The sequence below is a fragment of the Arachis stenosperma genome, chromosome 3 (assembly GCF_014773155.1).
Source record: "Arachis stenosperma cultivar V10309 chromosome 3, arast.V10309.gnm1.PFL2, whole genome shotgun sequence".
Classification (NCBI taxonomy): Eukaryota; Viridiplantae; Streptophyta; class Magnoliopsida; order Fabales; family Fabaceae; genus Arachis; species Arachis stenosperma.
Window position 1 is genome coordinate 51,000,220 of NC_080379.1, and position 22,663 is coordinate 51,022,882.

The window sequence follows — 22,663 nt, forward strand, 5'->3', positions numbered from 1 at the left end:
CTCAATTTCAGCCAGAAATTTCTTGAAATTGTACAAAAACACAAAAACTCATAGTAGAATCCGAAAAAATGTGAGTTTAACACTAAAACCTATAAAACTTAATAAAAACTAAACTAAACATACTAAAAATTATATGAAAATGATGCCAAAAAGCGTAAAAAATATCTGCTCATTAGTAGTCAGTCATTTGTTGCCGCATGAGTTGTATCTACTCCAGCTCATATATGCCTAAGCTCCTGGCTTAGGGACTTCATCTCTGCATCCCGAGCATCCCTCTCCGCCATGCATGCGAGGAGCTTGTTGTACTTCTCCTGAATCAAATGGAGCTAGTGACCCTGATCTTGTAGGTTTTGGGTTAGGCTTTGGATGAACTGCCCATGCAAATCTGCTTCCTGTAGATCTGCAAGGTTGGTGGCCAAGGTGGAAGAACCCTGAAGGTGGACATCTGTAGGTTGCTGGTGAAGTATGAACCCATTCCGAAGATTGATAAACTCCTTTTTTTAGAGTTTATTTTGTATGGAATTTGGAGGTTTTATCAATATTCTTTCACACTTATTCATATAAAATACATGGTTTTGTGTTTCTTTCCCAATTTTGCTTCATGGTTGAAAACATGCTCCTTTGACCTCAAATATGCTATATTTTTAATCCTCTTCTACTACCATTTGATGCCGTGATGTGTTTGTTAAGTGATTTCAGAGTTTATAGGGCAGGAAAGGCTTAGAAAAGAGGAAGGAAGCATGCACAAGTGGAAGGAACATGAAAATGGAAGCTTTGGAGATTTAGCATCGACGCGTACGCATGCCTTGCGCGCACGCGTGGATGTATGATGCTGGAATTGGCACAAATTGCTGGCGCATTTGCGTGGATGAGCAAAAATCCCATCGATGCGTACGTATGCCTTACGCGTACACGTGGCCTTTCGACGCGTACGCGTGACGCGCCGCATGTGACTTCATTAGTAAAATCGTGTCTGGCAATTTCTGAAGAGCTTTTGGGCCTAATCTGAAGCAATTCTGAAGACTAATGACCCAAGAAGACCAAGGGAATAGGAGGGATTCACACATTAGAGATTCTTAGCTAGTTTTTGAAGTTTATGTTCTAGAAAGAGAAACTCTCACTTCTCTCTAGGTTTTGGCTCTCTCAATTTGAATTTCTCTTGGATCCTTTGGTTAGATCTGAATTTAATTCAAGTTTACATTGCTTTAATTTGTAGATCTCATTCTTCTACTCTCATTTTAGTGTTCTTGTTACTCTTATATTGTAGATCTTGAATTTGGATCTTGTTTACTTTGAGTTCTATTAATACATTGAGGAATTTCATGTTCATTGTTGTTAATTGCTTAATTGTTGTTAATTGTTTGTAGTACACAACCTTGACTTGAATTTTCTTCTTAATTTCACAATGTCATTCATTCTTGTTAACCAAGTGTTTGAAAAATTGTCAACTATAGTTATGGAGTAGACTTTTCACTCTTGGCTTGGGGGTTGAGTTATTGGAGACACTTGAATTGTCAATGTCCTTTGTTGACTCATAATTAGAAATTGCTAGTTGATTTGCATGCCACTAAAGCTTGTCTTTCATTAGAGTTGACTAGGACTTGTGGACTCAAGTTGATTATCTCCACTTGACTTTCCTTCATAGTTAGAGGTTGACTAAGTGGAGCAACAACCAATTATGGTCACAATTGATGGAGATTATGATGATAGGACTTCAAATTCTCACCCCTAGCCAAGGCTTTTACATTGATTGATTGTCATTCACCTTTATTAGTTTGATTTCTTGGTTCTCTTATTCCAATTGTTAAATTTCTCATTGTCTCAATTGATGTTAATTTACTTTCCTTGTACTCGACTCCAAAATATCAGGAGAACTCCTAACCAATGATGTGCGTCGTAGGGCAACTCCTAGGGAGAACGACTCAGGATTCCACTCCCGGTTATTGATTTTGAATTGTGGTGACACATTTTCTAAATTTGGTACGGGATTGCTTGTTGGTTTAGACTATACTTACAACTGAATTTTATTAATAAATTCTATACCGGCAAAATTTCTCGCATCAAATTTTTGGCGCCGTTGCCGGGGAGTTGTATATGTGTGCCATGTTATTGGTTTGTGTAAATATGTTGATATGTGAATACTTGCATTTTCTTTTGATTGTTTGCTAGTTCAATTGTTAGTTAGAATTTTTGTTTGTTTAGTGCATTTTCTTGTCATGAGCTCCATATCTCCTTCATTGAATGATGCGTTCATTACCGGATCTGAGCCTAGCCCCTTTTGATCTGGAAATTGAGAGAACTATCTCACATCTTAGGCAAGCTCGGAGACAGTTAGCCTTTGGAGGTGGTGAAGGGGTTTTTACCAATTCACAAACCATATCCGAGGTTGACTCCGAATTGTCATTTGAAGAAGGCACTATCCACTATTCTCTTGAAAAACAGAAGAGTGGAAGAGAGGGGGTGTCCGTGTGTGAGGGTTGGGTTGGGAGGGAAAGTTTTTGAATTTTGAATGGTGGGGTAGGTGGAGTTTTTGGGGAAGAGTAGGTGGATGTGAGTGGTGAAGAGGTGATGGGGAAGAGAGATGGAGGTGATTGGTGAAGGGTGTTATTGGAATGTCTGAAGAAAAGAGATAGTGAGTTGAGGTAGGTGGGGATCCTGTGGGATACACAGATCCTGAGGTGTCAAGAATTTCTCATCCTTGCATCATTCTGGCGTGTAAATGCCCCTGAGTGCTAATCTTGGCATTAAACGCTAGGTTGCTGCCCATTCCTGGCGTTAAACGCCAGGTTACTGCCCATTTCTGGCATTAAACGCCAGTTTTTCTTCCCTTTCTGGCGTTTAAACGCCAGTCTGGTTCACATTTCTGGCGTTAAACACCCAGAATGGTGCCAGACTGGGCGTTTAACGCCCATTCTGCTACCCTTACTGGCATTTAAACGCCAGTAAGCTCCTCCTTCAGGGTGTGCTATTTTTAATGCTATTTTTGACATTGCTTTGATTTTTGCAGTTGTTTTTGTGACTCCACATGATCATCAACCTAAAGAAATCATGAAATAACAATGGAAAATGGAAATTTAACATAGATAGATAAAAATTGGGTTGCCTTCCAATAAGCGCTTCTTTAATATCAATAGCTTGACAGTGAGCTCTCATGGAGCTTTACAGATATTCAGAGCATGGTTGGGGCCTCCCAACACCAAACTTAGAGTTTGAATGTGGGGGCTTTGCTTGACTCTTTGTTGAGAGAATTAGATGAAGCTTTTCATGCTTCTTCTCCATGTTTACAGAGGAAAATTCTTAAGCCTTAAACACAAGGTAGTCCTTATTCACTTGAAGGACTAACTCTCCTCTGTCTACATCAATCACAGCTTTTGCTGTGGCTAGGAAGGGTCTTCCAAGGATGATGGATTCATTCTCATCCTTCCCAGTGTATAGGATTATGAAGTCAGCAGGGATGTAAAGGTCTTCAACCTTTACCAAAACATCATCTACAAGTCCATAAGCCTATTTCTTTGATTTGTCTGCCATCTCTAGTGAGATTCTTACAGCTTGTACCTTAAAGATCCCTAGTTTCTCCATTACAGAGTGTGGCATGAGGTTTACACTTGACCCTAGGTCACACAGAGCCTTCTCAAAGGTCATGGTGCCTATGTTGCAAGGTATTAAGAACCTTCCGGGATCCTCTTTCTTTTGAGGTAATTTCAGCTGAACCAATGCACTTAGTTCATTGATGAGCAATGAAGGTTCATCCTCCCAAGTCTCATTACCAAATAATTTGGTATTTAGCTTCATGATTGCTCCTAGATACTGAGCAACTTGCTCTTCAACAACATCTTCATCCTCTTCAGAGGAAGAATACTCATCAAAGCTCATGAATGGCAGAAGTATGTTCAATGGAATCTCTATGGTCTTTGTATGAGCCTCAGATTCCATTGGTTCCTCAAAGGGGAACTTCTTTTCGTTCAGAGGACATCCCATGAGGTTTTTGTCACTGAGAATCACGTCCTCCCCACACTCTCCAAGTTCGGTGATGAGCGGATAATTTATACACTTTTTGGCATTGTTTTTATATAGTTTTTAGTATGATTTAGTTAGTTTTTAGTATATTTTTATTAGTTTTTAAGAAAAATTCACATTTCTAGACTTTACTATGTGTTTGTGTATTTTTCTGAGATTTTAGGTATTTTCTGGCTGAAATTGAGGGACCTGAGCACAAATCTGATTCAGAGGCTGAAAAAGGACTGCTGATGCTGTTGGATTCTAACCTCCCTGAACTCGAAGTAGACTTTCTGGAGATACAGATCCCCAAATGGCACGCTCTTAATTGTTTTGGAAATTAGACATCCAGTGCTTTCCAGCAATATATAATAGTCCATACTTTGCATGAGTTTTGACGACGTAAAATGGCGTCAAAACGCCCCTTCTCTGCCCTATTCTGAAGTCAAAACGCCAGAACTGGCATAAAAGTTGGAGTTAAACGCCCAAATTGGCACCAAAGCTGGTGTTTAACTCCAAGGAAGACCTCTACACGTGTAAAGCTCAATGCTCAGCCCAAGCACACACCAAGTGCGCCAGGAAGTGGATTTCTGCATCATTTACCTATTTCTGTAAACCCTAGTAGCTAGTTTCATTATAAATAGGACCTTTTACTATTGTATTTTCATCATCTATCTTTGGAATTTGACATCTTTGGAACGTTTTCCTTAGACATTGGGGGCTGGCCTCACGGCCATGCCTACCTTCATCACTTATGTATTTTCAACGGTGGAGTTTCTACACACCATAGATTAAGGTGTAGAGCTCTGCTGTTCCTCGAGTATTAATGCAATTACTATTGTTCTTCTATTCAATTCATGCTTATTCTTGTTCTAAGATACTCACTCGCACTTCAACCTGATGAATGTGATGATCTGTGACACTCATCGTTATTCTCACCTATGAACGCGTGACTGACAACCACTTCCGTTCTACTTAAGATTGAGTATGTATCTCTTAGCCTCCATTCCGAAAGATCGGAGTCTTCGTGGTATAAGCTAGAATTATTGGTGGCCATTCCTGATATTCGGAAAGTCTAAACCTTGTTTGTGGTATTTCGAGTAGGATCTGGAAAGGGATGACTGTGACGAGCTTCAAACTCGCGAGTGTTGGGCGTAGTGACAGACGCAAAAGGATCACGGAATTCTATTCCAACAAGATCGAGAACCGACAGATGATTAGCCGTGCAGTGACAGCACATTTAGACCATTTTCACTGAGAGGACGGGAGGTAGCCATTGGTGACGGTGATGCCCGAACATACAGCTTGCCATGAAAAGGAGTATGACGGATTGGATGAAGGTAGTAGGAAAGCAGAGATTCAACAGGAACAAAGCATCTCTATGCACTTATCTGAAATTCTCACCAATGAATTACATAAGTATCTCTATCTTTACTTTATGTTTTATTTATCCTTTTAATTATTAAAACTCCATAACCATTTGAATCCGCCTGACTGAGATTTACAAGGTGACCATAGCTTACTTCAAGCCGACAATCTCTGTGGGATTGACCCTTACTCACGTATGGTATTACTTGGACGACCCAGTGCACTTGCTGGTTAGTTGTGCGGAGTTGTGACGAAGTGTGATTCACGTTTGAGAGCATCAAGTCTTTGGCACCATTGTTGATGATCACAATTTTGTGCACCAAGTTTTTGGCGCCGTTGCCGGGGATTGTTCGAGTTTGGACAACTGACGGTTCATCTTGTTGCTCAGATTAGGTAATTTTCCTTTATTTTATTTTCAAAAAGTTTTCAAAAATCTTTCAAGTTTTTTTATTTGTTTTCGTTTTTCCAAAATTATTTTCGAAAAATCCAAAAAAAATTAATAAAATCATAAAAATTCAAAAATATTTCATGGTTCTTGTTTGAATCTAGGGCCAAATTTTAATTTTGGTGTCAATTGCATGATTTTAATTGTCTTGCAATTTTCGAAACACATGCATTGTGTTCTTGATGATCTTCAAGTCGTTCTTGATGAATTGCCTTGTTTGATCTTCATGATTTATTGATTTGCACTGCATGATATTCTACATATGCATTCTTGCATTCATATGGCCCAAACATGAGAAAGTTCTAAGTTTGGTGTCCTCCATGTTTTCTTTTATTAGGAAAACTAAGTTCTTGATGTTCATCTCGATCTTCAAGATTGTTCTTGGTGTTCATCTTGACGTTCATAATGTTCTTGCATATATCTTGTGTTTTGATCCAAGAATTATATGTTTCGACTCATTTTGTTATTTTTCAAAATTTAAAACAGATCTTATTGAATAAAGGATTTAGCAAAATGAAGATCCAAAAATATAAAGCAGAGGAATTACAGAGAAAAAACTGGGCGTTCAAAACACCCAGTAAAGAAGGAAAACTGGCGTTTAAACGCCAGTCAGGGTACTTGGCTGGGCGTTTAAACGCCCAAACCATGCAGCAATTGGGCGTTAAACGCCCAAAACATGCAGCTCCTGGGCGTTTAACGCCAGGGTGACACAAGGAGAGGAATTTTGTTTTCAAATAAAATCTTTTTCCAACCTTCATAATTTTTCAAAATCAAATCTTTTTCAAATCAAAATATTTTCAATCATATCCTTTTCAAAATCATATCTTTTCAAACATATTTTTTTTTTAAAAAAATCAAATCTTTTTAATTTCCTTTTCAAATCTTTTTCAAAATAAATTTCAATCATATCTTTTCAAACATATCATTTTCAAATCATATCTCTTTCAAAATTAATTTCAAAATCTTTTCTAACTTCTTATCTTTTCAAAATTGATTTTCAAATATTTTTCAACTAACTAATTGACTTTTTGTTTATTTTACTATTTCTTATCTTTGTCAAAACCACAACCAATTTTTCAAAAAATTTATTTTAAATTTTATTCTTTTTATTTTCGAAAATTCTCCCTCCTCTTTTATCTTTTTCTATTTAAACACTAACATTCCTCCTCCATTGTTAATTCGAACTCCATCTCTCTTTGAATGTTCGAATTCTTCATTACTTACATCATCCTTCCATTCTTGTTTTACTCTGACAACTCAAGGAATCTATATACTGTGACATAGAGGATTCCATATTTTCTTTGTCTTCTTCTCTTTCATATAAGCAGGAACAAAGATAAAGGCATACTTGTTGAAGCTGATCCTGAACTTGAAAGGACTCTGAAGAGGAAGCTAAGAGCAGCTAAAGCATAAAACACTGAAGATGACCTCACTGAAATTTTCGAAAAGGAAGCAACAAAAGAAACAATTATGGCCAAACCAAACAAAAATGCAAGGAAGATGCTTGGTGATTTTACTACACCAACTTCCAACTTTTATGGAAGAAGCATCTCAATCCCTGCCATAGGAGCAAACAATTTTGAGCTAAAGCCTCAATTAGTTTCTCTACTGCAACAGAACTGCAAGTTTCATGGACTTCTATCAGAAAACCTTTATCAGTTCTTAACTGAGTTCTTATAGATTTGTGATACTGTTAAGACCAATGGAGTTGATCCTGAAGTCTACAAGCTTATGCTTTTCCCTTTTGCTCTAAGAGACAGAGCTAGAACATGGTTGGACTCACAACCCAGAGATAGCCTGGACTCTTGGGATAAGCTGGTCACGGCCTTCTTGGCCAAGTTCTTTCCTCCTCAAAAGTTGAGAAAGCTCAGAGTGGATATTCAGACCTTCAGATAAAAAGATGGTGAATCCCTCTATGAAGCTTGGGAAAGATACAAGAAACTGACCAAAAAGTGTTTTTCTGACATGCTTTTAGAATGGACCACATTAGATATATTCTATGATGGTCTGTCTGAATTTTCCAAGATGTCACTGGACCATTCTGCAGGTGGATCCATTCACCTATAGAAAACGCCTGCAGAAGTTCAGGAACTTATTGAAATGGTTGCAAATAACTAGTTTATGTATACCTCTGAGAGGAATCCTGTGAGTAATGGGACGCCTCAAAAGAGAAGAGTTCTTGAAATTGATGCTCTAAATGCCATATTGGATCAGAACAAAATATTGACCCAACAAGTCAATATGATCTCTCAGAGTCTGAATGGATTGCAAAATGCATCCAACAGTGCTCAAGAAGCATCTTCTGAAGAAAAAGCTTATGATCCTGAGGACCCTGCAATGGCAGAGGTGAATTACATGGGTGAAGCCTTTGGCAACACCTATAATCCTTCATGAAAAAATCATCCAAATTTTTCATGGAAGGATCAACAGAAGTAAGGCTTCAATAATAACAATGGTGGAAGAAATAGGTTTAGCAATAGCAAACCTTTCCCATCATCATCTCAACAAAAGACAGAGCATTCTGAGCAGAATCCTTCTAACTTAGCAAACATAGTCTCTGATCTATCTAAGGCCACTCTTAGTTTCATGACTAAAACAAGATCCTCCATTAGAAATTTGGAGGCACAAGTGGGCCAGCTGAGTGAAAGGGTTATTGAAACTCCTTCTAGCACTCTCCCAAGCAATACAGAAGAGAATCCCAAAGGAGAGTACAAGGCCATTGATATAATCAACATGGCCGAAAGCTTAGAGGAGGAGTAGGACATGAATCCCAATGAGGAAGACCTCAGGGGACGTCTAATGGTCAGTAATGAATACCCTAATGAGGAACCAAAGGAATTTGAGGCTCATACAGAGACCATAGATACTCCCTTAGACCTCCTTTTACCATTCATGAGCTCTGATAACTATTCATCTTCTGATGAGGATGAAGACATTGTTGAAGGGCAAGTTGCCCAATATTTAGGAGCAATCATGAAGCTGAATGCCAAGCTATTTGGTAATGAGACTTGGGAGGAAGAGCCTCCCTTGCTTACCAATGAACTGAATACATTGGTTCAGCAAAATTTACCTCAAAAGAAACAGGATCCTGGTAAATTCTTAATACCCTGTACTATAGGCACCATGACCTTTTAAAAAGCTCTGTGTAACCTGGGGTCAGGGATAAACATGATGCCACTATCTGTAATGGAGAAACTAGAAATCTATCAGGTACATGCTGCCCAATTCTCATTAGAGATGGCAGATAAATCTATGAAAAAGGCTTATGGACTAGTAGAGGACGTGCTAGTGAAGGTTGAAGGCCTTTACTTTCCTGTTGATTTCATAATCCTAGACACTAGGAGGGATGAGGATGAATCCATCATCCTTGGAAGACCCTTCCTAGCCACAGCAAGAGCTGTGATTGATGTTGACAGAAGAGAGTTGATCCTTCATATGAATGAAGAATGCCTTGTAGTAAAGGCTCAAGGTTCTCCATCTATAACCATGGAGAGTAAGCATGAAGAGCTTCTCCCAATACAGAGTCGAACAGAGCCCCCACATTCAAACTCTAAGTTTGATGTTGGGAGGCCACAGCCAAACTCTAAGTTTGGTGTTGAGAGATCTCAACCATACTCTGATCATCTATGAGGCTCCATGAGAGCTCACTGTCAAGCTATTGACATTAAAGAAGTGCTTATTGAGAGGCAACCCAATTTTATTTTAATTTTATCTATGTTATTTTATGTTTTCTTTTAGGTTGATGATCATGTGAAGTCACAAAGACACTCATAAAAATAAAGCAGAAGTCGAAAACAGCACACCCTGGAGGAAGTAAACGCCAGTAAGGGCAGCAAAATGGGGGTTTAAACTCCCAATCTGGCACCTTTCTGGGCGTTTAAACGCCAGAACAGCGCACCAGACTAGCGTTTAAACGCCAAAATAGAGCAGAAAGCTGGCGTTTAAATGCCAAAGCAGGGCAGCAAACTGGCATTTAGACGCGAGAACAGGAAGGAAAGCTAGCGTTTAAACGCCAGAACAGGGCAGTAGACTGGCGTTTAAACGCCAGAATTACACTCTAAGGCGTTTTGAATGCCAAATTAGAGCAGTGATGAGAAATCCTTGGCCCCTCAGGATCTGTGGACCCCACAGGATCCCCACCAACCTCAACTCACTCTTTCTCCTCTTCACACCTTTCTACAACACTCTTCCCTATATTCTCTCCCTCCATCTCCTCCATTTTCTTCTTCTTCTACATCTTTCTTTCTTCTTTTGCTTGAGGACGAGAAAATATTTTAATTTTGGTGTGGTAAAAGTATTGCTTTTTGTTTTTCCATAACCATTTATGGCACCTAAGGCCGGAGAAACCTATAGAAAGAGGAAAGGGAAGACATAAGCTTCCGCCTCCGAGTCCTGGGAGATGGAGAGATTCATCTCAAGGGTCTATAGCTCAGTACTAGAGCATTTGACTGCACATCAAGAGAGCCCACTCATGGACCTCAATAAGAGTATGAGGAATTCCCTCATCAAGAAATCCCTGAGATGCCTCAAGGGATACATTTTCCTCCACATAACTATTGGGAGCAACTGAGGGTAAAACAACAAGAGCACTCCATCATTCTCCATGAGATTAGAGAAGATCAAAGAGCTATAAGGGAGGAGCAACATAGGCAAAGAAGAGACATAGAGGAGCTTAAAAGCACCATTGGTACTTCAATAGGAGGAAGACGCCACCCACACTAAGGTGGACACATTCCTTAATCTCCTTATCTATTTATTTTTCTATTTTTCAAATTTTTGCTTGATGTGCTATCTATGTTTGTGTCTTTACTACATGATCATTAGTTTCTAGTGTCTATGCCTTAAAGCCATGAATAAATGAATCCTTCACCTCTCTTAAATGAAAAATGTGCTTAATTACAAAAGAACAAGAAGTACTTGGATTTCAAATTTTATCTTGAAATTAGTTTAATTATTTTGATGTGGTGGCAACATTTTTGTTCTCTGAATGAATGCTTGAACAGTGCATATTTTTTATCTTGTTGTTCATAAATGTTAAAATTGTTGGCTCTTGAAAGAATGATGAACAAAGAGAAATGTTATTGATAATTTGAAAAATCATGAAATTGATTCTTGAAGTAAGAAAAAGCAGTGAAAAAAAAAGAGAGAAAGAAAGAAAAAGAAAAAAGCAAGCAGAAAAAGCCAATAGCCCTTAAAACCAAAAGGCAAGGGTAAAAAGGGTCAAAGGCTTTGAGCATTAATGGATAGGAGGGCCTAAAGGATTAAAATCCAGGCCTAAGCGGCTAAATCAAGCTGTCCCTAACCATGTGCTTGTGTCATGCAGGTCCAAGCGAAAAGCTTGAGACTGAGTGGTTAAAGTCGTGATCCAAAGCAAAAGAGTGTGCTTAAGAACTCTGGACACCTCTAACTGGGGAATTTAGCAAAGTTGAGTCACAATCTGAAAAGGTTCACCCAGTTATGTATCTGTGGCATTTATGTATCCGGTGGTAATACTGGAAAACAAAGTGCTTAGGGCCACGGCCAAGACTCATAAAGTAACTGTGTTCAAGAATCAACATACTGAACTAGGAGGATCAAAAACACTATCTAAAATTCTAAGTTCCTATAGATGCCAATCATTCTGACTTTCAAAGGAAAAAGTGAGATGCCAAAACTGTTCAGAAGCAAAAAGCTACAAGCCCCGCTCATCAAATTAGGACTAAGTTTCATTGATACTGTGGGATTCATTGTATATTCTCTTATTTTTATCCTATTTTTTTTTTCAGTTGCTTCGGGACAAGCAACAATCTAAGCTTGGTGTTGTGATGAGCGGATAATTTATACGCTTTTTGACATTGTTTTTATATAGTTTTTAGTATGATTTAGTTAGTTTTTAGTATATTTTTATTATTTTTTAGGAAAAATTCACATTTCTAGACTTTACTATGAGTTTGTATGTTTTTCTGTGATTTCAGGTATTTTCTGGCTGAAATTGAGGGACCTAAGCACAAATCTGATTCAGAGGCTGAAAAAGGACTACTGATGTTGTTGGAATCTGACCTCCCTGCACTTGAAGTGGATTTTCTGGAGCTATAAAACTCCAAATGGCATGGTCTCAATTGCGTTGGAAAGTAGACATCCAGGGCTTTCCAGAAATATATAATAGTTCATACTTTGTGCGCATTTTGATGACGTAAAATGGCGTCAAAATTCCCCTTCTCTATCCTATTCTGAAGTCAAAACGACAGAACTGGCATAAAAGTTGGAGTTAAACACCCAAACTAGCACCAAAGCTGGTGTTTAACTCCAAGGAAGACCTCTAAACGTGTAAAGCTCAATGCCCAGCCCAAGCACACACCAAGTGAGCCCGGAAGTGAATTTCTGCATCATTTACCTATTTCTGTAAACCCTAGTAGCTAGTTTCATTATAAATAGGACCTTTTATTATTGTATTTTCATCATCTATCTTTGGAATTTGACATCTTTGGAGTTTGACATCTTTGAAACGTTTTCCTTAGACATTGGGGGCTGGCCTCACGGCCATGCCTACCTTCATCACTTATATATTTTCAACGGTGGAGTTTTTACACACCATAGATTAAGGTGTGGAGCTCTGCTGTTCCTCGAGTATTAATGCAATTACTATTATTCTTCTATTCAATTCATGCTTATTCTTGTTCTAAGATACTCACTCACACTTCAACCTGATGAATGTGATGATCCGTGACACTCATCATCATTCTCACCTATGAACGCGTGACTGATAACCACTTTCGTTCTACTTAAGATTGAGCATGTATCTCTTAGCCTCCATTCCGAAAGATCGGAGTCTTCGTGGTATAAGCTAGAATTATTGGCGGCCATTTCTGAGATCCGAAAAGTCTAAACCTTGTCTGTGGTATTCCGAGTAGGATCTGGGAAGGTATGACTGTGATGAGCTTCAAACTCGCGAGTGTTGGGCGTAGTGACAGACGCAAAAGGATCACGGGATTCTATTCCAACATGACGCACATTTGGACCATTTTTATTGAGAGGACGGGAGGTAGCCATTGACAATGGTGATGCCCGAACATACAGCTTGCCATGGAAAGGAGTATGAAGGATTGGATGAAGGCAGTAGGAAAGCAGAGATTCAACAGGAACAAAGCATCTCTATACACTTATCTGAAATTCTCACCAATGAATTACATAAGTATCTCTATCTTTACTTTATGTTTTATTTATCTTTTTAATTATTAAAACTCCATAACCATTTGAATCCGCCTGACTGAGATTTACAAGGTGACCATAGCTTGCTTCAAGTCAACAATCTCTGTGGGATCGACCCTTACTCACGTAAGGTATTACTTGGACGACCCAGTGCACTTGCTGGTTAGTTGTGCGGAGTTGTGATGAAGTGTGATTCACGTTTGAGAGCACCAAATCTTTGGCGCCATTGATGATGATCACAATTTCGTGCACCATTCGGCCATGTTGGTCATGGTTATGGCCTTGCACTCTCTCTTGATATTTTCTTCTGTATTGCTTGGGAGAGTGCTAGGAGGAGTTTCAGTAACCTTTTTACGCAGCTGACCCACTTGTGCCTCCAAATTTCTAATGTAGGATCTTGTTTCATTCATAAAACTTAGTGTGGTCTTAGATAGATCAGAGACTATGGTTGCTAAGCCAGAATGACTCTGCTCAGAGTTCTCTGTCTGTCGTTGAGAAGATGATGGAAAAGGCTTGCTATTGCTAAACCTAATTCTTCCACCATTATTGTTGTTGAAGCCTTGTTGAGGCTTCTGTTGGTCCTTCCATGAGAGATTTGGATGATTTCTCCATGAAGGATTATAGGTGTTTTCATAGGGTTCTCCCATGTAATTCACCTCTTCCATTGCAGGGTTCTCAAGATCATAAGCTTCATCTTCAGAAGATGCTTCTTTATTACTGCTAGATGCAGCTTGCAATCCAGTCAGATTCTGAGAAATCATATTGACTTGCTGAGTCAATAATTTGTTCTGAGCCAATATGGCATTCAGAGTATCAATCTCAAGAACTCCTTTCTTCTGAGTTGTGCCATTGTTCACAGGATTTCTTTCAGAAGTGTACATGAACTGGTTATTTGCAACCATTTCAATGAGTTCCTGGGCTTCTGCAGGCATTTTCTTCAGATGAATAGATGATGAGAAGATAATTTATACGCTTTTTGGCATTGTTTTTAAGTAGTTTTTAGTAGGATCTAGCTACTGTTTAGTATATTTTTATTAGTTTTTAAGAAAAATTCACATTTCTGGACTTTACTATGAGTTTGTGTATTTTTCTGTGATTTCAGGTATTTTCTGGCTGAAATTGAGGGACCTGAGCAAAAATCTGATTTAGAGGCTGACAAAGGACTGCTGATTGGTGGACGAAATTGTGATTCATTCTTTTCTAACTCGAAACAATCCCCGGTAATGACTCCAAAAACTTGGTGCTCAATATTACGGTGTCTAAAATTTAATTCACAACTCCGCACAACTAACCAGCAAGTGTACTGGGTCGTCCAAGTAATAAACCTTACGCGAGTAAGGGTCGATCCCACAGAGATTGTTGGTATGAAGCAAGCTATGGTCACCTTGTAAATCTCAGTTAAGAGGATTAAATAGTTTTGTTTTCGAAAATTAATAATAAATTATAAAATAAAAGGGATAGAAATACTTATGCAAATCAATAGTGAGAATTTTAGATAAGTGCATGGAGATGCTGTGCTCCTCTTGAAACTCTACTTCACTACTCTCTCTTCCAATCCTTCTTACTCCTTTCCATGGCAAGCTGTATGTAGGGGTTCACTATCATCAATGGCTACTTTCAATCCTCTCGGGAAAATGGTCCTATGCGCTGTCACTGCACGGCTAATCGTCTGGAGGCATCACCTTTGGTTGATAGCTACATCCCATCCTCTCAGTGAAAACGTTCCAAATGCTCTGTCACAGCACGGCTAATCATCTGTCGGTTCTCAATCAGGTTGGAATAGAATCCATTGATTCTTTTGCGTCTGTCACTAACGCCCAGCCTTCAGGAGTTTGAAGCTCGTCACAGTCATTCAATCCCAGAATCCTACTCGGAATACCACAGACAAGGTTTAGACTTTCCGGATCCTCATGAATGCCGCCATCTATCTAGCTTATACCACGAAGATTCTGTTGGGGAATCTAAGAGATATGCGCCCGGCCTAGAGTAGAACGGAAGTGGTTGTCAATCACGCGCGTTCATAGGTGAGAATGATGATGAGTGTCACGGATCATCACATTCATCAAGTTGAAGTGAAACGTATATCTTGGATTAAGAATAAAATTGATTTGGATAGAAAATAATAGTAATTGCATTGAAACTTGAGGTACAGCAGAGCTCCACACCCTTAATCTATGGTGTGTAGAAACTCCACCGTTGAAAATACATAAGTGAGAGAGGTTCAGGCATGGCCGAATGGACAGCCCCCAAAACGTGGTCACTGGATCAAAATACAATCCAGGATCCAGGATGAGATTATGATAGTAAAAAGTTCTATTTATAATAAACTAGCTCCTAGGGTTTACATGAGTAAGTAATTGATGCATAAATCCACTTCCGGGGCCCACTTGGTGTATGTTTGGGCTGAGCTTGATCAATCCACGAGCTGAGGCTTCTCTTGGAGTTGAACTCCGAGTTATGACGTGTTTTGGGCGTTCAACTCCGGATCATGACGTTTTTCTGGCGTTTAACTCCAGACAGCAGCATGTACTTGGCGTTCAACGCCAAGTTACGTCGTCAATTTCCAAATAAAGTATGGACTATTATATATTGCAAAGCCGTTGAGAGCGCGCCAATTGGAGTTCTGTAGCTCCAGAAAATCCATTTTGAGTGCAGGGAGGTCAGATTCCAACAGCATCAGCAGTCCTTTTGTCAGCCTTTTTCAGAGTTTTGCTCAAGTCCCTCAATTTCAGCCAGAAATTACCTGAAATCACAGAAAAACACACAAACTCATAGTAAAATCCAGAAATGTGAATTTAACATAAAAACTAATGAAAACATCCCTAAAAGTAGCTTGAACTTATTAAAAACTTCCTAAAAACAATGCCAAAAAGCGTATAAATTATCTGCTCATCACAACACCAAACTTAAATTGTTGCTTGTCCCCAAGCAACTGAAAATCAAATAGGATAAAAAGAAGAGAATATACTATAAATTCCAGAATATCAATGAATATTAATTATAATTAGATGAGCGGGACTTGTAGCTTTTTGCTTCTGAACAGTTTTGGCATCTCACTTTTTCCTTTGAAGTTCTGAATGATTGGCTTCTTTAGGAACTTAGAATTTTGGATAGTGTTATTGACTTTCCTAGTTAAGCATGTTGATTCTTGAACACAGCTACTTATGAGTCTTGGCCGTGGCCCTAAGCACTTTGTTTTCCAGTATTACCACCGGATACATAAATGCCACAGACACATAACTGGGTGAACCTTTTCAGATTGTGACTCAGCTTTGCTAGAGTCCCCAGTTAGTGGTGTCCAGAGCTCTTAAGCACACTCTTTTTGCTTTGGATCACGACTTTAACCACTCAGTCTCAAGCTTTTCACTTGGACCTTCATGACACAAGCACATGGTTAGGGACAGCTTGATTTAGCCGCTTAGGCCTGGATTTTATTTCCTTGGGCCCTCCTATCCATTGATGCTCAAAGCCTTGGATCCTTTTTACCCTTGCCTTTTGGTTTTAAGGGCTATTGGCTTTTTCTGCTTGCTTTTTCTTTTTCTTTCTATTTTTTTTTCGCCACTTTTTTTTTCGCAAGCTTTCTTTTTCACTGCTTTTTCTTGTTTCAAGAATCAATTTCATGATTTTTCAGATCATCAATAACATTTCTCTTTGTTCATCATTCTTTCAAGAGCCAACAATTTTAACATTCATAAACAACAAGATAAAAAATATGCACTGTTCAAGCATTCATTCAGAAAACAAAAGTATTGTCACCATATCAATATAATTAAATTAAATTCAAGGATAAATTCGAAATTCATGTACTTCTTGTTCTTTTGAATTAAAACATTTTTCATTTAAGAGAGGTGAAGGATTAATAGAATTATTCATAGCCTTAAGACATAGTTACTAAATAATAATAATCATGTAATAAAGACATAAACATAGATAAACATATAACATATAAAAAAACGAAAAGCAGAAAAAAAATTTAAGAACAAGGAATGAGTCCACCTTAGTGAGGGTGGTGCCTTCTTGAAGGACCAATGGTGCTTTTTGAGCTCCTTTATGTCTCTTCCTTGCTTCTGTTGCATGATCCCTAGTGATTTTGGTGTTCCTACCCTTAGTTGCTTCCAATAATTATATGGAGGAACATGTATCCCCTGAGGTATCTCAGGGATTTCTTGATGAGGGAATTTCTCATGCTCTCTTGATGTGCAGTCAAATGCTCTTCTACTGAGTTATGGACCCTTGAGATGAATATCTCCATCTCCCATGACTTGGAGGTGGAAGCTTTTTGTCTTTCCTTTTCTCTTTTTTTTTTTCTTTTTTTTTGAGGTTTCTCTGAATTGTTGATTTTTAGTTTCTCTTGACTTCCTCTTCAGAGTCTTTTCAGGTTCAGGATCAACTTCAACAAGAGTGCCTTTTTCCTTGTTCCTACTCATATGAAAGAGAAGAGGAAAAGAAAAGGAAGAGGAATCCTCTATGTCACAGTAAAGAGGATCCTTATTATTAGTAGAAGAAGAAAGGGGATAATGGAAGGAGAGGGATGAATAGTCTGTATAAAGAGTAAGGATAGGGGAGGTGATAAGAGATGAAGAGAAGTGTTAGTAAATAAATAAATAAATAGAAGAAGATGAGAGAGGGATTTTCGAAAATATTTTTGAAAAGGAGTTAGTAATTTCGAAAATTAAAGATGAATTAAAATTAAAATTAAAATTTGAAACAATTAGTTAATTAAAAAGAATTTTTGAAAAAGAGGGAGGTATTTTCAAAAATTAGAGAGGGAAAAGTAGTTAGGTGGTTTTGAAAAAGATAAGAAACAAACAAAAAGTTAATTAATTAGTTGAAAAAGATATGAAAATCAAATTTGAAAAGATAAGAAGATAAGAAGTTAGATAAGATATTTTAAAATCAAATTTTTGAAAAAGATAAAATTTTGAAAAAGATATGATATAAAAGATACGATAAAAAGATATGATAAAAAGGTATGATTTTTGAAAAGATAAGATTAAAAAGATATTTTTTGAAAAGATATGATTTTAAAAGATATGGTTTTAAAAAGATATGATTGAAATTAGTTTTGAAAAAGATTTAATTTTAAAATTAAAAAAATACTTAACTAACAAGAAACTAAAAGATAGGATTCTAGAATTTTAAAGATTGAACCTTTCTTAACAAGAAAGTAACAAACTTCAAATTTTTGAATCAAAACATTAATTTTTGATGCAATTTTCGAAAATATGATGTAAAGATGAGAAAAAGATTTTGAAAATATTTTGAAAAAGATTTTTGAAATTTTCGAATATGAAAAAAAATGGAAAAGATATGATTTTTGAAAAAGATTTTAAAAAGATAAGATTTAAAAAGATAAGATATTTTTGATTTTTTTTTTTTTTGAATTTTTTTATGATGAGAGAGAAAAAACACTGAAAATACTCATGCATGAAATTTTGGATCAAAACACATGATGCATGCAAGAACCTAACTGCCAAGATGAACACCAAGAACACTTTGAAGATCATGATGAACATCAAGAACATATTTTTGAAAAATTTTCAATGTAGATAAAATATGCAAGACACCAAACTTAGAAATCTTTAATGCATGGACTCTAACAAACGAAAAATGCACATGAAAAACAACAAACAACACAAAACAAGAAAACATCAAGATCAAACAAGAAGACTTACCAAGAACAATTTGAAGATCATGAAGAACACTATGAATGCATGGAATTTTCGAAAAAAATGCAAGAAAATTTTTTAAAGCATGCAATTGACACCAAACTTAAAAATTGACTCAAGACTCGAACAAGAAACACAAATATTTTTGATTTTTATGATTTCTAATTTTTTTTTGGATTTTATTAATTTTGTTTTTGAAAATATTTTTGGAAAAACGAAAAAGAAAAGAAAAATTTTGAAAAAGATTTTTGAAAAGAAAATTACCTAATCTGAGCAACAAGATGAACCGTCAGTTGTCCATACTCGAACAATCCCCGGCAACGGCGCCAAAAACTTGGTGGACGAAATTGTGATTCATTCTTTTCTAACTCGAAACAATCCCCGGTAATGGCTCCAAAAACTTGGTGCTCAATATTACGGTGTCTAAAATTCAATTCACAACTCCGCACAACTAACCAGCAAGTGTACTGGGTCGTCCAAGTAATAAACCTTACGCGAGTAAGGGTCGATCCCACAGAGATTGTTGGTATGAAGCAAGCTATGGTCACCTTGTAAATCTCAGTTAGGCGGATTAAATAGTTTTGGTTTTCGAAAATTAATAATAAATTAGAAAATAAAAGGGATAGAAATACTTATGTAAATCAATAGTGGGAATTTCAGATAAGTGCATGGAGATGCTGTGCTCCTCTTGAAACTCTACTTCACTACTCTCTCTTCCAATCCTTCTTACTCATTTCCATGGCAAGCTGTATGTAGGGGTTCACTATCATCAATGGCTACTTTCAATCCTATTGGGAAAATGGTCCTATGCGCTGTCACTGCACGGCTAATCGTCTGGAGGCATCACCCTTGGTTGATAGCTACATCCCATCCTCTCAGTGAAAACGTTCCAAATGCTCTGTCACAGCATGGCTAATCATCTGTCGGTTCTCAATCAGGTTGGAATAGAATCCATTGATTCTTTTGCGTCTGTCACTAACGCCCAGCCTTCAGGAGTTTGAAGCTCGTCACAGTCATTCAATCCCAGAATCCTACTCGGAATACCACAGACAAGGTTTAGACTTTTCGGATCCTCATGAATGCCGCCATCTATCTAGCTTATACCACGAAGATTCTGTTGGGAAATCTAAGAGATATGCGCCCGGCCTAGAGTAGAACGGAAGTGGTTGTCAATCACGCGCGTTCATAGGTGAGAATGATGATGAGTGTCACGGATCATCACATTCATCAAGTTGAAGTGCAACGTATATCTTGGATTAAGAATAAAATTGATTTGGATAGAAAATAATAGTAATTGCATTGAAACTTGAGGTACAGCAGAGCTCCACACCCTTAATCTATGGTGTGTAGAAACTCCACCGTTGAAATACATAAGTGAGAGAGGTTCAGGCATGGCCAAATGGCCAGCCCCAAAACGTGGTCACTGGATCAAAAAAATCCAGGATCCAGGATGAGATTATGATAGTAAAAAGTTCTATTTATAATAAACTAGCTCCTAGGGTTTACATGAGTAAGTAATTGATGCATAAATCCACTTCCGGGGCCCACTTGGTGTATGTTTGGGCTGAGCTTGATCAATCCACGAGCTGAGGCTTCTCTTGGAATTGAACTCCGAGTTATGACGTGTTTTGGGCGTTCAACTCCGGATCATGACGTTTTTCTGGCGTTTAACTCCAGACAGCAGCATGTACTTGGCGTTCAACGCCAAGTTACCTCGTCAATTTCCGAATAAAGTATGGACTATTATATATTGCTGGAAAGCCCTGGATGTCTACTTTCCAAATCCGTTGAGAGCGCGCCAATTGAAGTTCTGTAGCTCCAGAAAATCTATTTTGAGTGCAGGGAGGTCAGATTCCAACAGCATCAGCAGTCCTTTTGTCAGCCTTTTTCAGAGTTTTGCTCAAGTCCCTCAATTTCAGCCAGAAATTACCTGAAATCAACAGAAAAACACACAAACACATAGTAAAGTCCAGAAATGTGAATTAACATAAAAACTAATGAAAACATCCCTAAAAGTAGCTTGAACTTATTAAAAACTTCCTAAAAACAATGCCAAAAAGCGTATAAATTATCCGCTCATCACTGATGCTGTTGGATTCTGACATCCTTGCACTCGAAATAAAATTTTTGGAGATACAGAAGTCCAACTAGCGCGCTTTCAATTGCGTTGGAAAGTAGACATTCAGGGCTTTCCAGCAATATATAATAGTTCATACTTTGCCCGAGTCAGAGTCAAACGCCAGAAACAAGTTACAAACTGGCGTTCAACTCCAAGGAAGACCTCTACACGTGAAAGCTTCAATGCTCAGCCCAAGCACACACCAAGTGGGCCCAGAAGTGGATTTCTGTGTCATTTACTCATTTCTATACCCCTAGTAACTAGTCTAGTATAAATAAGACTTTTTACTATTGTATTTTCATCTTGGCATCTATCTTTGATTAGTTTATGCGATCTTAGACATTGGGGGTTGGCCTCACGGCCATGCCTGGACCTTCATCACTTATGTATTTTCAACGGTGGAGTTTCTACACACCATAGATTAAGGGTGTGGAGCTCTGCTGTTCCTCGAGTAATAATGCAATTACTACTGTTTTCACTTATGAACACGTGTCTGACAAACACTTCTGTTCTACCTGCGAAAGCTAGAGTGTGTATCTCTTGGATTCCTGGTCCACGACGCATGGTTGCCTCTTCTAACAACAGAGCCTTCCATTCCGTGAGATCAGAGTCTTCGTAGTATAAGCTAGAATCTATTGGCAGCATTCTTGAGATCCGAGAAGTCTAAACCTTGTTTGTGGTATTTCGAGTAGGATCTGGGATGGGATGACTGTGACGAGCTTTAAACTCACGACTGTTGAGCCTGGTGACACACGCAAAAGGATAGTAAATCTTATTCCTACACGATCGAGAACCAATAGCTGATTAGCCATGCGGGAAACCATAGAGGACCTTTTTCACTGAGAGGACAGGAAGTAGCCATTGACAATGGTGACGCCCAACATACAGCCTGCCATAGAAAGGAGTATGAAGGATTGGATGAAGGCAGTAGGAAAACAGAGATTCAAGAGGGATAAAGCATCTCCATACACTTATCTGAAATTCCCACCAATGATTTACATAAATATCTCTATCTTTATTTTCTGTTTATTTATATTTTAATTATCAAAACTTTATAACCATTTGAATTCGCCTGACTGAGATTTACAAGGTGACCATAGCTAGCTTCAAGCCGACAATCTCAGTGGGATCGACCTTTACTCACTTAAGGTTTATTACTTGGACGGCCCAGTGCACTTGCTGGTTAGTTGTGCGTAGTTGTGAAAAAGAGTGATATTACAATTGTGCGTACCAAGTTGTTGGCGCCATTGAGATCACAATTTCATGCACCAATAGATCCGCCTGCAGAATGGTCCAATGACAACTTGAATAACTCAAACAGACCATCATAGAAGATACCTATGATGCTCCATTCTGAAAGCATGTCAGAAGGACACCTTTTGATCAATTGCTTGTATCTTTCCCAAGCTTCATAGAGGGATTCACCTTCCTTCTGTTTGAAGGTTTGAACTTCCACTCTAAGCTTACTCATCTTTTTAGGTGGAAAGAATTTAGCTAAGAATACATTGACCAGCTTTTCTCAAGAGTTCAGGCTATCTCTAGGTTGTGAGTTCAACCATATACTAGCTCTGTCTCTTACAGCAAAAGGGAAAAGCATAAGTCTGTAGACCTCGGGATCAACTCCATTGGTCTTAACAGTGTCACAGATTTGCAAATATTCAGCCAAGAACTGATGAGGATCATCCAATGGAAGTCCATGAAACTTGCAATTCTGTTGCATCAGAGAAACTAATTGAGGCTTAAGCTCAAAGTTGTTTGCTCCAATGGCAGGAATAGAGATGCTTCTCCCATAGAAGTCGGGAGTAGGTGTAGTAAAGTCACCAAGCATCTTCCTTGCATTATTGTTGTTGGGTTCAGCCATGTCTGTTTTGTCTGCTT

At 38.1% G+C, this 22,663-nt stretch overlaps 1 non-coding gene across 1 annotated transcript; it reads left to right on the plus strand.

Annotated features, from left to right (window-relative positions):
• The first annotated feature begins 22,142 nt into the window (after positions 1 to 22,142).
• On the plus strand, positions 22,143 to 22,250 carry LOC130972430 (small nucleolar RNA R71). Its single transcript, XR_009083598.1, has one exon. It is a non-coding gene; the product is annotated as a small nucleolar RNA R71 (small nucleolar RNA).
• The last annotated feature ends 413 nt before the right edge of the window (positions 22,251 to 22,663 follow it).